At 45.4% G+C, this 17317-nt stretch overlaps 1 pseudogene; it reads left to right on the top strand.

Moving 5' to 3' along the window:
- The first annotated feature begins 727 nt into the window (after positions 1-727).
- LOC145535631 (protein FAM209 pseudogene) lies at positions 728-1180 on the top strand (annotated as a pseudogene).
- The last annotated feature ends 16137 nt before the right edge of the window (positions 1181-17317 follow it).

The following is a 17317-nucleotide window of genomic DNA, read 5'->3' as shown; positions in this document are numbered from 1 at the left end:
TCATGTATCTTCCATAACATCATACAGAATAGTTTCACTGCCCTAAAACATCCTTTATGCCTGGAGAAGGAAATGGCAACCTACTCCGGTATTCTTGCCTGGGAAATCCCAGGGATTGAGGAGCTGGTGGGCTACTGTCCATGGGGTCTCAAGGAGTCACACACGACAGCGACTGAGTACAGTCATTTTTAAGAACAGTGTTGGCCACACAAAACACATCAGTGGCTCCTAGTTTGTGGCCTCTGGTTTAATATCTTACTTTCCCACTTGTCCCTCTGCTCCATAGGGGTACATGCCCATGGGGCTGCTCTGCTCAGCCCAGTGTTTGGATTCAACAAATGGAATAATGAAAATCGAAAACGGACCCACCCTCCCAGTAGAGCACCAGGTTCAGAAAGAATACATTGGCATGGAAATGGCATTCTGTCACTCCCCACCTCTTTTTCAATTGCCCTCTGGAAATTTCGCTATTTCCCTTTAAGCCCTACTCCCAGTTGACCCCTGCAAGCCTTCTTACCCTCGGCCCTGAAGTCATCACAATGGCCACATGGGTTCTGGTGGGGGCGGGGCCCTCTATGACGTCACCAAGGGCCCAGCCCTGGCTGGTCCTCAGTCTCCAGGTGCCAGGGCAAACCAGCGCACCAGGAGCTGTTTCCTCTCGGCTCACATGTGGTCCATCAAATGGTTCCTGTGCTTTTCCACGGGTGTTACCTGTGTCTGCGCCTTAATGTTTACTTCTCTGAGAGAGAGAGCCGAAGAAATCCAGGGGAAGATGCTCTGCGGAGGATACAGTCTAATTCAGCAAAATCAACCAGAGCATGCCCGAGACTGGCTTAAGATCATGTTTCCCTGGCTTTTCTTCATTGTGCTCATGTATGTGACAGTGAAGTTGATGGGAGAGAGTGGTGAGAGTAATGTGCAGACTCCTCCTGCCTGTCAGGGCGGTTCATTTGGCTCTCCGGGACAGAAAAAGAAAAATGCTTCCCCAGACAAAGACTATATGTTTGCCACCTTAACCCAGCTGGAGATGGACCTTGTGAAATTTGTGTCCAGGGTGCGGAATCTGAAACTTGCCACGGCAACCTGCAGTAACCTCAATGCTCCCAATGTCGAGGTTCCTGCAGACGCACACAATAACATTACACTGTATGAACTCTGGTGCGACGAAGACTCCGATTGAGTGGATTTGTATGTCAGAGTAGGAGAGGAATTGTTGATTGTTGACATACCTTATCCAAACTAATAAAACTATTCTGAAGCAAAAGAAAAAAGCCTCTGATATTTTTTATTTGCTCTACAGTTTGACCTTTTCCAGAGTGTCGTATAATTGGCAGCATGCAGTGTATAACCTTTTCCAGACTAGCTTATTTTACTTTATAACATTCATTCAGATTTCATCCATCTCTTTTTGTGATTTGCTAGCTAATTTCTTTTTATTCTTGAATAATATTCTGCTATGTTGATGTACCAAAGTTTGTTTACCCAGTCGTCTACTAAAGGACACTTTGGTTGCTTCCAATTTGTGGGTGAGAGAGAGAGAGTATGAATTAAGCTGTTATAAAATTCATGTGCATGTTTTTGTGTGGGTATTAACTAGCAAATCATTTGATGAGCAGTCTAGGAGTGTAATTGATAGATCATGTGGTATGACAATGTTTAGCTCTGTAAGAAATTGCTTCCAAAGTGATTCTACCATTTTGCAATCCCACTAACAAGGAATGAGAGTTCCTGTGGTTCCTCATCTTTGCCAGTAATTGGTTTGTCAGATTTTTGTATTTGACCATTCCAATAAGTGTGTAGTGGTATCTCATTATTTTAGTTTCACCAGTCTACTCTAAAAAGTTATCTTATTTCCGTATTTCCATTGCAGCATTTCCATTGTGTTTTATTACCATAAATTCTTCAGGAGTTTTATCTTTAATCTGAGGTTTAAATAGATCTACTGCTCAGCAGAACTTCTGCTGCTGTTTATACCATCAGTGATTATTTTGCTTAAATAGTCTTCTAATAATATTTTCATGAAGGACTCATAACTTGAAATCATGTATAACACTGAGCACGTTTTTGAGAGAGGGCAACAGGCAGGAAGGCCAGGGGTCTCCAAATGGAGGAAATAGGCTGCAAGTGTCAAACATTTTATCTCTCTTAAGCGGCAGGAAAAAACAAACTAGCGATATTTTTTCCCTTCTCTATACAAATTTGAGAGGTTTCTCTTAAAATACTGTGTTGCCATGACACCTGGTTTCAGCTGAAGTTAACTACTCTCAAACTTTGAGTTAACCAATGCATTTTTCTTATGGAAATGTTTGTCTTAAGCTATGTTAATGTACTGTGCATTTACCCCAAACACTGTCTTTCGCCTAAGGCTCAGAACCTACTTGGCAAACCAGTATGTTATACTCAGACATTGTTCCCCTAATCTATGTAAATGAAACTATTTGCATGATCTGCCTTTCTGCAAAATTCAAGTCAATCCTTTTATGGCCTGGAATGTCCGGTGCCCAGATTATTCGAAAATACATCTTATGGATGAGGGGTGTGGTGTCACTCTGAGTTGAAGACATTCCTTTCTTACATTAACAAACTGCTAGTGACTATATAACATCCAGCTGAAGACTAGCAGGGAGGTACTCTTTCTGCCCCCTTCTGATGCCTATGTCAGCTTTCTCTATCTCCTTTATACTTTAATAAAACTTGATCACACCAAAGCTCTGAGCGATCCAGCCTCGTCTCTGGCCCAGGATTGAATTCTTCTCCTCCAGAGGCCAAGAATCCCGGCCGTTTTTCTGTGGCTCAGCAACACCCTTTCATCTTGCGGGCTCGTCCGGAATTCTTCACCACAAGGTAAGGATGCTTAGAGCTCTAGTTCTTTGTTCTCCGAGCGAACACGTTTTCTGCTGTACTTTACTAACTCTACGGCGTGCTTGTGTGAATCTGCGTGAAAGAAGTGAGGAGCCCTGCTCTGCGGTTCCGCGGTGACCTCATACGGCTTATGGCAGAAACCTGTCGGGGGTTTATACCGACCTGCCAATGCCAAGAGGCACCCAGTGTCTCCTTTGGGGACCGAGCAGAAATGGGCAAAGCGTGTGGACCGAACTCTCCTTTCTCGGTCAAACTTTTCGGTCTCTTTGACCATTTCATAGCTCCTTGGGAATTAGAAGTACTAACCTATCTGTCGGGTCATAGACTTTCAAGGGACTTGTGATCTATGCTGTTACTGTGTACTGTTCCTTGGGTCCCAAACTTGAGGTTGGTAGTCAGCAAGCGCCTAGCCTCGCTAGGAATCGAAAGTTTGGAAGCTAGATGGAGCTCTAGCTGCGGGAACATCTCTGAGGTTAAAAGTTACTCAGATTGGAACTGCAATGGATGTTTTTTCCTTTGGTAACACTGGCTCTTAGTGGCCCAGACGAGGCTCTTATACTGGTGTGGTGATGCTTGGAAGGAACATCTCAGTTTTATGTGCGCATTGGTCTTATTGTGGTCAGGAATATATTCAGGGTCGTGCACAGGCACTCAGGTGACAAATGTCTCCTCCAGCGGTCTTGGTCTGGGAGGCATTCTGGAAGGTTACTCTGATTGCACCCCGGGTGGCATCAGAGGCAAGCAAGGTTTTAACGGTGAGGAGCTGGACGTCAGTCAGGGATGCCATCAGGTCTACCCCTGGTGCATCCCCACCCCGTCTCGGTGGTAGAACCGGGAGGGACGAGTACGGCGCCTGCGTCGGTAAGGGACAGACTAAGTCCGACCAGAAAAAGAAAAGCTTTGGTGTCAAGTCTGTCTACACCCCCATCTAGAGCAGGGAGGGACGCCTCCGAGAGAAAGAGGGCGCTGGTCGCTTTTTTTCTCTCTTACAGATGGGAGCTAACAATTCCAGGCTCACTCCTTTGAACTGTATCCTGAAAAACTAGGATAGATTTGATCCCCAGGGCTTAAAGAAGACACACCTGGTCTTCCTATGTGATACTGCATGGCCGCGGTACCCACTGGAGGATGGCGAACGGTGGCCAGTTGGAGGGTCTCTTAAGTATAATACTGTTCTACAATTAGACCGGTTCTGTAAAAAAAACAAGAGAAATGGGTAGAAGTAGCATATGTGTTGCCCTTTTTCTCTCTGCGAAATATGCCAGACTTGTGTCCTAAGGGTGTAGGTTTGGGTGTGACACCTTCAGCTCCCTCCTGTCCTCCTACTTTGCCCCCATACCCGGGGCTCCCAACTGAAAACCAGAACCACCCCCCCCCCCCGCAAGAAGGGCTGCCTTGGTCTCAGTGGAAACCCAAACTGAGATTCAAACTGCCCATATAGAGGTCGAACCAACACCTGTCTCAGTACGACCTCAGACTACTTTGGTTTCAGTAGAAACTCAGACCATCGAAGTAAGAGATGGGATGGAAGACAGGAGACAAGGAGAGAAAGAAAATCAGGTTTCTCCAATCTATCCCTGGGATCTTCTGCGCAGAGCAGCCAGAGAGACTGAGGAACAGCGGCACAAGCTGTTGCCTCTTCATGAAGCACCCACCAGGAGAAATAATCAGTCTATGAGAGTGAATAAGCCTTTTTCTTATGAAGAAATACAAAGAATTAAGGAGGATCTGGGAGACTATTTAGAGGACCCAGAAAAATATATTAGAGCTTTTAAAGGTGTTACTTTGCTTTATGACCTTACTTGGAAGGATGTGATGTATATCTTGGGACACACGCTGACTCCCGACTCAAAGAGTCGAGTCTTGGAAAAAGCAGTTGCTTATGGAGATAAATGGCTTGGTAATGAATCAGTAGGGAAGAGGGAGGACGAAACAGCCGCTCTCCCCACTGAGAATCAGGCGGTCCCAACTATAGAACCAGATTGGGACTACAACACAGCTAAAGGAAGATGGGGTCAGAGTCATTTTGTCAGATGCATTCTTGAAGGACTCAGGCAGGCGCGTGCTAAGCCTTTAAACTATGGCAAATCGGCAAACATAAAACAGGAGGAAAAGGAAGCTCCTGGTCAATTCCTAGATAGACTGAGAGAAGCCCTTCGCAGATTCACTGAGATTGATCCCGAAAGTGAGGAGGGAAAAGCGATCTCAAAAGATGGATTTCTCACTCGGTCGGCTCCAGATATCCGCCGTAAGCTATTAAAACGGGCGTATGGACCTAACCAGTCTTTAGATAATCTGTTACAACTGGCTCAGACAGTCTATTATGGTAGGGAATATGAAGAAAAGAAAGAAAGGCAGAAAAAGACAAAGAAAAAGGCGGAAGCCTTCGCAATGGCTGTAAGAACTGTTCTTAAATAGCCTGAGAAAAATGCCCAGAGGGACCCAGGTGAAAAGGGATGGGTTTGCTCTTACTGTGGAAAGGAGAGGCACCTCAAGCGGGATTGCCCTCAGGCATTTAAGCCGCCCCCGGCTCCAGGTCCTGTCTGCAAAGGACCACACTGGAGGAGAGACTGCCCGCAGAGGCGTAGGTTTCAGGGGTCTGACTCTCAAGACAATCAGGACTGAAGGTGCCCGGGGGTCCCCACACAAGCTCCCGTCCTAATTACACCTGAGGAACCCCGGGTATTAATAACTGTGAGAGGCCAATCCGTCAATTTCCTTTTAGATACTGGGGCAACTTACTCCGTGCTTACTGAAGCCCCTGGCCCACTTTCTTCCCGATCCGCTTCCATAATGGGACTGTCTGGACGAGCCAAAAGGTATTACTTCTGTGTTTCTGTCAGTTGTGACTGGGATTCGGTGCTATTTTCACACGAGTTTCTGATCGTGCCAGAATCGCCCTCACCCCTTTTGGGGAGAGAGATACTGAGTAATGTCCATGCCTCTGTTTTCATGAATATGGAGCCCTCCCTTTCTCTCCCTTTAATTGAACCAAATGTAAACCCTAGAGTATGGGCTGATGGAAAATCGGTGGGTCGAGCACAAAATGCTATTCTTGTAGTTGATAAGCTCAAAGAATTGAGCACTTATTCCCACATAAGAAGCAGTATCCACTAAAACCTGAGGTTAAGGAAGGGTTAAGACCCATCATCGAAAATTTAAAGGAGCAGGGACTATTAATTCCCTGTAACAGTCCATGCAACACTCCTATTTTGGGTATAAAGAAATCAAATGGTAACTGGAGACTAGTTCAAGACTTAGGAATAATAAATGAGGCTGTAGTTCCTTTACATCCTGTGGTGCCTAATCCTTATACTCTATTGTCTGAAATTCCTGAACGAGCCAAATATTTCTCAGTAATGGATGTAAAAGATGCCTTCTATTCAGTGCCTTTGGCGGAGGAAAGTCAATTTCTATTTGCCTTTGAAGACCCTACGCAGCCAGCGTCTCAGTTAACCTGGACAGTTTTGCCCCAGGAATTTCGTGACAGTCCTCACTTATTTGGACAAAGTTTGTCCCGGGATCTACAACACTTTAATAGTTCTGGAGCGGTGGTGTTACAATATGTAGATGATATTTTGCTCTGTGCTGAGACAGAGGAAGCTTGTTCACAAGCCTCAGAAGATGTCTCAAACTTTCTGGCAGGCTGCGGTTACAAGGCATCAAGAGAAAAGGCTCAGCTTTGTCAACAATCTGTTAGATATCTGGGCCTAATCATATCAGAAGGGACTAGGGCCATAGGCCCCGAGAGAATTAAACCTATACTAAATCATCCCCTACCTATGACTTTAAGACAACCGAGAGGATTTTTGGAAATCACAGGCTACTGTCGCATTTGGATTCCGGGTTATGGGGAACTTGCCCGGCCTTTATATAAACGTATCGCTGAAACTCAGCAGGCCCAAACCGACAAACTGGTTTGGGCTCCAGATACTCAAAAGGCTTTTAAGGTTCTACAGGCGGCTCTCCTGCAAGCTCCCGCTCTGAGCTTGCCCACAGGGTCAGAATTTAATTTGTTTGTCACTAAAAGAAAAGGTATGGCCTTGGGAGTTTTAACACAACCCCGAGGACCTCACCAGCAACCTATTGCTTATCTAAGCCGACAATTAGATGTAATTTCACGTGGGTGGCCCCACCGCCTAAGAGTAATTGGAGCAGCGGCTTTATTAGCACCAGAAGCTTTAAAAATAATTAATGGATGAAACCTTACTGTACTGACTTCTCATGATGTGAGTGGAATCTTAAATTCTAAGGTTAATATCTGGATGACAGACAGTAGGCTTCTTAAATATCAGTCATTGTTGTTAGAAGGACCAGTAACTAAGCTTAAGGTTTGTGGGAATTTAAATCCTGCCACTTTCCTTCCTGAGAAGGAAAATGAAACACCAGATCGTGATTGTTCCCAATTTCTAACTTTAAACTATGCAGCTCGGGAAGATCTAATGGATACCCCATTAGACAATCCTGACATGGAAATATTTACAGATGGCAGTTCTCTTGTTCGAGATGGAAAGCATAAAGCAGGTTATGCAGTGGTGATGGCTGAACAGGTTTTCAAAACAAAATCTCTCCCCCAGGGAACTAGTGCTCAGTTAGCGGAGCTTGTGGCTCTGACCCGAGCTCTAGAGTTAAACAAAGGGCAGCGAGTAAATATCTACACTGATTCTAAGTCTGCTTATTTGACTTTACATGCTTGTGCTGCCATATAGAAAGAAAGGCAGTTTAACACAGCAACAGGAGAACCTATTAAACATTTCAGAGAGATCGGGAGACTTTTAACTGCTATATATTGTCCTAAGGAAGTAGCTGTTATGCATTGCAAAAGACACAACAGGGATGGGAGTAAAATAGCCCGAAGGTAATCAGCTGGCTGACGCCAGAAAAGCAGCACTTTACCCAATCCCCTTCACTACAGACGCCTTTGATCTGGACAGGTCCTGTGGAGCGGGAAAAACCACAATATACTGAGGAAGAATTAGAAAGATGAGAAAAGAGGAGCAAAGATTACTGATAAAGGATGGTTACAGTCCGAAGATGGATGATTAATAATTCCTGAAAATGCTCAATGGAAAATCCTTAAGGGTTTACACCAGAGTTTTCATTTGGGTGCAGAGAGTACTTACCAGATGGCTTCTCATTTGTTTGAAGGTAAAAATGTAATAAAAACTTGAGAGAACATTATCAAAAGGTGTGAGGTTTGTCAAAAAAATAACCCAAAGACTAAAAAGCTGGCAAAATCTGGATTACAACGAAGTGGAAAGTATCCTGGAGAGGACTGGGTGGGAAATTGATTTTACGCATATGCCAAAAGCTAATGGATATTTTTTTTTTTTTTTTTTTTTGCTAATGGATATTCTTGCTTACAAGTTTGGGTGGGTGGATACTTTTACTGAATGGATTGAGGCTTTTCCCTGTCTTAGTGAACAGGCTAAGGAGGTTATAAAGATTTTAATCCATAGAATTATCCCAAGGTTTGGGCTGCCACGGAGCCTTCAGAGTGACAACGGCTCCGCCTTTAAAGCTGCCGTAACTCAGGGGGTGTCTAAAGCTCTAGGAATAGAATATCACTTACACTGTTCCTGGAGACCCCAATCCTCAAGAAAGGTTGAAAAAGCTAATGACATTATCAAAAGACACCTGCGTCAATTAACTCAAGAGACTCAGGACAATTGGATTAAAGTCCTACCCATAGCTTTAATGAGGGCTCGAACTGCCCCCAAAAAGGAGGGACTGTCCCCCTTTAAATGTATTTATAGAAGGCGTTTCTTACGCACAGACATTGTTATAGACCCTGAAGCCTTGGAATTAACTAATTATGTAACTCGGCTCTCAGCTTTTCAACAGGCATTAACAGAACTCCGGGAGAGGACTCCTGACCCAGCCTCTGAGTCAAGCAAGCCTCTATTTGAGCCAGGAACTGAGGTCCTCATACAAACTTTGGGTCTGGTGGCCAATCCCTTGAGCCCCTCTGGGAAGGTCCTTGCCAAGTTATTCTTTCTTCTCCCACAGCTGTCAAAGTGCCAGGAATTGATTCGTGGGTACATCACACTCGAGTTAAGAGGTGGCACCCTGACCAGAACTAAGTGGCTTCATTTTATGTCTTGACTTTCTATGCTCTGACTTTGTACCTTTCAGATGGGCCTGATCATCTATGTGAGCCTACTTCTGCTGACTCCAAAGGTCCTGAGTCTGCCGTTTGATCCTCAAGATAATGCCTTCCTGTCCTGGGCTCACTCCTACGCTGCCTTTCATAATCGGTCTAACTGCTGGGTCTGCGGAGCACTCCCCTCTTCATCAGTGGAAGGCTTCCCGTGGTGGACATCTCCACTTCAAGGAAAAGACTTTCTCCAAGTCTGCGAATACCTTCGACAACAATCCTATGTGACGCCTCTTCTTAAACTAATGACATCTAACAACCCTAAAATGGACTGGTGCAACACTTTGTACCTTAACTATGGACATAACGTGACTTTTAATTTTGATTATACATTGTCTCGGTTTAATGACTCTTTTGCCACACATAAGGCAAATAGGTCTAGATCTAATGGCTTTTTACCTGATGTTTATCAAATATGGGATGAGGTTATATGGCTAACTCCTGAAAAAGGACGTCTAATATCTACTGCCCCTATATGCTGGGAACAAATACAGCCATCCCCGGAAGTTAGTCAACAACTTAATTATAATGATTGGAAACACTTGGGACTTTTGCCTCGGGAAATATGCAATGTAATCATTCCCGTGTTTTCCAACCCCAATTCAGGTCCTCCCTTTGTCTGGCCAGGCACTGATTGGGACTGGATATCTCAGTCACGCTGGCTTGCTCCAAACGGGACTTATTGGATATGTGGCTCTTACCTATGGGCATGGCTTCCCCCTGGTTGGACAGGGAGATGCACCCTAGGTCTCGCCTTTACTCACGGCTCTATCTTTTCAGAGCTTCCAAAAAAACCTGCTAATTTACCCCACCTTAAAACTCGGTGGGCAAGGTCTATATTTCACTGGTATGATTATTTGGCTGCAATGTTTGTTCCCTCTTTGGGAACTACAGACGTTATGCTACGAGTAGGTGCTTTGACTAATTTTACTCAACAGGCATTGCAAGATTCTCAAAAAGCTATTTCAGCTCTTAATGCTGAACAAGCACAAATTAGAAAGGTGGTTTTACAAAACAGATTGGCTTTAGATATTCGGAGAGCTGCGCAACGAAGAACTTGTGCCATTATTCATACCCAGTGCTGTACATATATACCTGATACGAGCACCAACGTTACTCATTTTGCTAAACACATGAACAAGATGATTGGGGCTATGGATACTCCTGGAGCCTCGATTGCCTCACTTTGGGAGACGTTAACTAGTTCCCCATGGGGGAAAACTAGTTTAATTACAATAATTCTGGTGATTTTGTTTTTGCTGTTTACTCCCTGCATCCGTAACTGTGTAACTGGATTTGTTTCTAGGTGCATGAGAGCTTTTAAGTTACAGATGGTGATGGTGGCTTAAATGCCTGCTACTGCTGCAGCTTCCTCCAACTACTATTCGGGGCCCCTGGATCAGACACCCTCAATATGAGAGTTAGGAGAATATGTTGCCTCAATAATTTAGGAACAACGCCCCTTGTCAGCTTGGAAGCAGTTATGGAACAAAAACGACATCCCTTTTCCCTAGGCAACATAATTCTCCTAAAAGAAAAGGGGGGAATGAGAGAGGGCAACAGGCAGGAAGGCCAGGGGTCTCCAAACGGAGGAAATAGGCTGCAAGTGTCAGGCATTTTATCTCTCTTAAGCGGCAGGAAAAAACAAACTAGCGATATTTTCCCCCTTCTCTATACAAATTTAAAAGAGGTTTCTCTTAAAATACTGTGTTGTCTCATGCATCGAACATGGAATGGTGTTCTGTTTCACATATGATAATATACATGTTTCAATGCTATTCTCCCAGAATGTCCCACCCTCAGGGCTGGGGCAATGGGATGACCCAGAGGGATGGGATGGGGAGGGAGGTGGGAGGGGGGTCCAGGAAGGGGAACACATGTAAACTCATGGCTGATTCATGTCAATGGATGGCAAAAACTGCTACAATATTGTCAAGTAATTAGACCCCAACTAAAATAAATAAATGTATTAAAAAAAATACTGTGTTGCCATGACACCTGGTTTCACCTGAAGTTAACTATTCTCAAACTTTGAGTTAACCAATGCATTTTTCTTAAGGAAATGTTTGTCTTAAGCTATGTTAATGTACTCTGCATTTACCCCAAATGCTGTCTTCCGCCTAATGGCTCAGAACCTACCTGGCAAACCAGCATGTTAAACTCAGAATGGCACCAGACCCCTCATCCATAGGATGTATTTTCGAATAATCTGGTCACTGGACATGCCGAGTCATAAAACGATTGACTTGAATTTTGCAGAAAGGCAGATCATGCAAATAGTTTCATTTACATAGATTAGGGGAACAATGTCTGAGTATAAGACATTTCTTCCTTACATTAACAAACTGCTAGTGACTATATAACATCCAGCTGAAGGCTAGCAGGGGGGTGCTCTTCCTGCCCCCTTCTGATGCCTATGTCAGAAGCTTTCTCTATCTCCTTTATACTTTAATAAAACTTGATCACACCAAAGCTCTGAGCGATCCAGCCTCGTCTCTGGCCCAGGATTGAATTCTTCTCCTCCAGAGGCCAAGAATCCCGGCCGTTTTTCTGTGGCTCAGCAACAACCTTTCACTAGCAAGTAAGGTTCTTAAAGAAAAAATCATCACTGGGCTCCACATGTCACCCACACCAGGAAACTGAAAGAATCTTTGTCATTAAACACTTCAACAGGCAAAACCAAACCGTTACCAATATCTTTGGGCACATGGTGGTCAGGATGCAGGGGAGATCCAGGGATTTCTTAGAGATGAGCCCAGGGTCCTGTACAGACAGACAGAAAGTGCCCTGATTCCATCATCCAAGGCTTCCAGCAGGAGGCAGCCACACTGGAAGCCTTCTAGAAAAGGATCTTCTTTATCAGAATAAACATTGTTCAAATTGAAAGCATATTGGTTATTATTTGCCAACCTAAAATATTCTTAAAAGCCTGACCCCAGATCTTTGCAGTTCCCACTGGTTTCTTTGTGTTCAGATTGTCAGGGTGGAAACATTCCGTCATTTCAAATTAGTTTCTTCTAATTCTGTTATTGGCTATTATATGAAGGAAAGGTCACACTTGAAAAAATACATAAGAAAATTCCTGCAAAAAGATTGAGTCAAGGAGCCCATAAGCTGCATGAACTCTGCCTTCTAACAGTTTCAATTTCAAAGACTGACGGCAGAAGAAGAAGGGGACGACGGGGGGCGAGATGGTTGGATGGCATCACCGACCCAACGGACATGAGTTTGAGCCAACTCGGGGAGATGGTGAAGGACAGGGAAGCCCAGCGTGCTGAAATCTATGGGGTCGCAAAGAGTTGGACACGACTGAGTGACTGAACAGCAACAAGCAGCTTCAATTTTCTGCCTGGAGAAATCGGATAAAATAGGCATCCTGATTTTTTCACTTCTCTGTTCAAACTCTGCTACAATGAAATTGATATTCATATCAACATGTAAGGATTTCTGAGTTTTGAGATGTCACACCAAGGTAAGAGGTGCTGGTGAAAATAGAACGCTACTGGTAGGCAAAACATTCTTAAAGCTTTGTTTCAAATTGGATTTAAATACAACACTACATGGTTACATGAAGTCTGAACCGAGAGTCTAAATACAGCAGGCAGTATGTAAAAGCAAATTTGACATCCCGTATGTGGGAGTAAAAGCTACCGGTTTTTGCAGTAGTCATATACGGATGTGAGAGTAGGACCACAAAGAAGGCAGAGCACCGAAGAACTGATGCTTTCAAACTGTGGTGCTAGAGAAGACTCTTGAGAGTCCCTTGGACTGCAAGGAGATCAAACCAGTCAATCCTAAAGGAAATCAGTCCTGAATATTCATAGGAAGGACTGATGCTGAAACCAAAGCTCCAATCCTTCGGCCACCTGATGTGAAGAGCCGACCCACTGGAAAAGACTGATACTGGGAAAGATTGAAGGCAAATGGAGAAGGGGACGACAGAGGGAGAGATGGTTGGATGGCATCACCAATTCAGTGGACAGCAGTTTGAGCAATCTCCAGGAGATGGTGAAGGACAGGGATTCCTGGCGTGCTGCAGTCCATGGGGTCACAAAGAGTCAGACACAACTCAGCAACTGAACAGCAACAACCACGGGAGAGTAAATGTTTCTTGTCAGATCTGCAGCTGGTATGCACAAATTGGTTGACAGCACTCTCCAACATAGATTGTCTCCAAGTCTGATTAAGTGTGTCACAAGGGCATGAATCAAAGTGATGTATTCGTTCCAGGATGGAATAGAATGTTACTTGGAACAGTCTGTAAAACGTACACCGAGTCTGTAATCCACTCAAGATTTCAAAGAATAAAACATTTACCTGAAATTTAAAGCCTCTTGGAAAGTTGTGTTCTATCTATGAAAACATTTCATAGATTTCTTTTCATAATCATTTTTCACAGTGATATAACACTTTCACTCCTCAGTTGCTGATGTTATTACCAAGATAAACTTGTCCTCATGGGTGTGGGAGATAAAGTTGACCCATTGTGATTGTTCTCTGGTCAAATGACTCTCGCAATTTCTAATTATGTTCTACATCCACAATATTTCTTGTTATACCCATCAAAGTCTACTTCTCAGATCTTCATGTACACCAAATAATAGATACCTGGTGAGTTCAGATTATATTAAACACTCTTTCCACAGCTCTTCCCATGTCGATTGAATCAGAACAAGGTGAAGCAGGGAGAAGAGTTGAAATTTTCAATGATTTCTAAGGCCTCTAAAAAAAACATTAGACAGAAACCCTAGCCTTTACTGGTCTATACGAAAGAATCACAATGTGCCTGTTTCATGAAATTGCAACAACTGACTAACTAGAGTTGCAACAAGTTGGAGTTATGCTTGGAATGATTTGAGTTGAAACAGTTTGGATGTGGCCATGTGAGGATATATATAGGATGATACATACTTAAGGAGGTATCAACAAGTATGAATCCATAAATTGATAAGGTATACTTTGTAAACAAAGATGAAACATTGAATTTGTTTTCACTATCTGACCCTTCCAGAATTTGCCATCATCTACTGACTCCCCTGGGGACTTGGTTTATTGCCACCAGATTAAAACTAGTTACATGAATCGTGGTTAGCTTTGTTCTCTTTGTTTGAAATTGTTTATGTTTCTCTCTCCTAGTATACTCTTATAAAGGCCACGATCTTTATCACTTATTTTGTCGATAAGGTTGTCTCTTGCATTTTCCACTGTGTAACCATCTTCCATGTATACAGATATTGATATGTCTATGTATATAGATATTTATGTTTCTATGTATCTAGGTATTTATGTATCTATATATCTATGCATATAGACATTTATATATCTATGTACCTAGACATTTATATCACTATCAATCTGGACGTTTATGTATCTATGTACCTAGACATTTATAATTAAGTACACTTATGTATACACAAATAGATGTTTTACCAGTGTAACAGGGCCTGATAAAAAGGGAACGCTCCTACAAAAAGAGTCAGACATGACTTGGCGACTGAACAACAACAACAAAATAGAAAATACATTCCGTTCACCTGCCACCAACAACACATAGTATGTCAGTGCCACTACAGTATAAAATAAAGGTTCGTTTAAAAAAAGAATGCTCAGGGGGACTTCCCTGCAGTTCAGTGGTTAAGATTCTATGCTGCCAATGCAGAGGGCGAAGGTTCGATCCTTGGGCAGGGAAATAAAGATCCCACGAGCCGCGTGGCATGGCCAATAAATACATAAAATTATTAAAATAAATACATAAGAATGTTCAGGAAGAACACACAAGCTTTGGGGTGTTTCTTCAGGTACATTCCATATTAAATTACAGTCCTGAGTTAAAACTCGAAAGTTTTCATTGCCAAGGTTATCACAACTGGGCATGAAAGAATCCTGCCGCCTTGTGGCCATTCCCTGAAATAGCAACCTTAAGAGTTTTGCTTATGAGTACCTCTTTGTTGTTCAGTCCCCAAGTCGTGACCCACACTCTGTGACCCCATGGACTGCAGCACGCCAGGCCTCCCTGTCCCTCATGATCTCCCGGAGTTTGCTCAAACTCACGTCCATTGAGTCGGTGGTGCCATCCACACAATCTCATCCTCTGTCGCTCCCTTCTCCTCTTCCCTTTACGACCCCTCACCCCATGGTGGATTTGGGGCTGACCTCGCACCTCACCCCATGGGGGAGCTGGGGCTGACCCCACATCACCCAGTGGTGGAGCTGGGGCTGACCCCACTACTAACCCCACAGTGGAGCTTGAGCTGACCCCACACCTGACCCCACGGTAGAGCTCGGGCTGACACCACACCTCACCCAACGGTTGAGCTGGTACTGATCCGACACCTGACCCCATGGGCCGGCTGGTTCTAACCCCACACCTCACCACACGGAGGAGCTGGGGCTGACACCACACGTCTCGCCACGGATGAGCTGAGGCTCACCTCACACCTCACCTGTCGGTGGAGCTGGGCCCAACCCCACACCTCAAGCCAAGTGGATCTGGGGCTGATTCAACACACCATCCGACGGTGGACCTGGGGCTGACCCAACACCTCATATCATGGTGCAGCTGGGGCTGACCACACAACTCACTCCACAGTGGAGATAGGGCTGACCCCACACCTCACCCCACGGTAGAGATGGGCCTTACCCCACACCACACCCTACAGTGGAGTCGTGGATGACCACACACCTCACCCCATGGTGGACCTGGGGCTGACCCAACACCTCATCCCACGGTGGAATTAGGGCTGACACCACACCTCACCACTCGGAGGAGTTGGGGGCACACCCCACAACTCACACAATGGAGGAGTTTGGGGTAGACCCCAGACCTCACCCCTCTGTGGACCTGGGGCTGACCACACACCTCACCCCACAGTGGAGATGGATCTTACTCCATACCACACCCTACGGTGGCGTTTTGGCTGACCACACATCTCACCAGATGGTGGAGCAGGGGCTGACGGCACAGCTCACCCCATGGTGGAGCTGGTGCTCACCACACAACTCACCCCATGTGGAGTTGAGACTGACCCCACACCTCACCACACATACAGTTGGTGCTGACCCCACACCTCACCCCTCGTGAGGTTGTGTGAACCGACACCTCACCCCACGTGGAGCTGGAGCTGACCTCAATCTCACCCCATGGTGGAGTTAGGGGCTGACCCCAGACTTCACCCCACAGAACAGTTGGGCTGACGCCACACCTCACCCCATGGTGGAGCTGGGGCTGAACCCATACCTCACCCCACGTGGAGTTGGGGCTGATCCCACAGCTCACACCACAATGGAAATGGGCCTGACCCCACCCCTCATCCCACACGTGTTAGGGCTGACGACATACCTCACCCTACTGTGGAGCAAGCACTGACCCACAACTCACCCCAGGTGGAGTTGGATCTGACCCCACATCTCACCTCAAGGTGGACCTGGGGCTGATCCCACATCTCGCCCCACTGTGGAGCTGGGGCTGAACCCACTTCTCACCCCAAGTGGAGCTGGGGGTGAAGCCACTCCAAACCCCATGGTGCAGCTGGGGCTGACCTCAAACAACACCCCATGTGTAGTTGGGGGCTGACCCCTCACCTCACCCCATGGAGGAGTTGGGGGCTGACCCACACCTAAACCCTTGGTGGAGCTGGCAGTGACCCACACCTCACCTCCCTGGATTTCGGGGCTGAGGCCACACCTCACCCTCTGTGTTGAGCTGACCCCACACCTCCACTCAGTTCCACCTAGAGATGATCCTCTACATCCCTCAGGTAGAAAAATGGATGAACTTCACAATTACGTCTCAGAGAGCCTGAGTCTGAGCCTACATCTCACCTCAAGTGTAACAGTGCTTGTTCCCACACTTGAGCTCCTTGGCAGCTAGGAGTCATCCTACAACGCATCAGTGTTGGGTGGAGCTGAAGAAGATCCCAGGGTGGATCACACACATCACTTCGGTTTACACTGGAGTTTTTACCTGTCACCTCAGGTTAACATGCAGTTGATCTCCCACCTCACCTTGTGCAGAACTGCAATTGATCCCACCCCAGTCACCGCAGGACGTCTGTCTCAGCAGCTGACTGACAGGACATCCAAATGGGCTCATCCCTTATCATTGTTGTTCAGTCACTGAGTCATGTCTGACTCTCTGCGACCCCATGGACTGCAGCACACCAGCCTTCCCTGTCCCTTCACTATCTCTCGCAGTTTGCTAAAAACTCACGTCCATTCAGTCGGTGAGGCCATCCAACCATCTCTTCCTCTACCCCTTATCATTTGCTGGTTTAAGTGACAAATGAGGGGAGACTGACA

The sequence above is a fragment of the Giraffa tippelskirchi genome, chromosome X (assembly GCF_054371585.1).
Source record: "Giraffa tippelskirchi isolate mGirTip1 chromosome X, T2T-mGirTip1v1.2.pri, whole genome shotgun sequence".
In the NCBI taxonomy this organism is placed as follows: Eukaryota; Metazoa; Chordata; class Mammalia; order Artiodactyla; family Giraffidae; genus Giraffa; species Giraffa tippelskirchi.
Note: the sequence above shows the minus strand (reverse complement) of the source record. Positions and strands in the feature narration are given on the sequence as shown.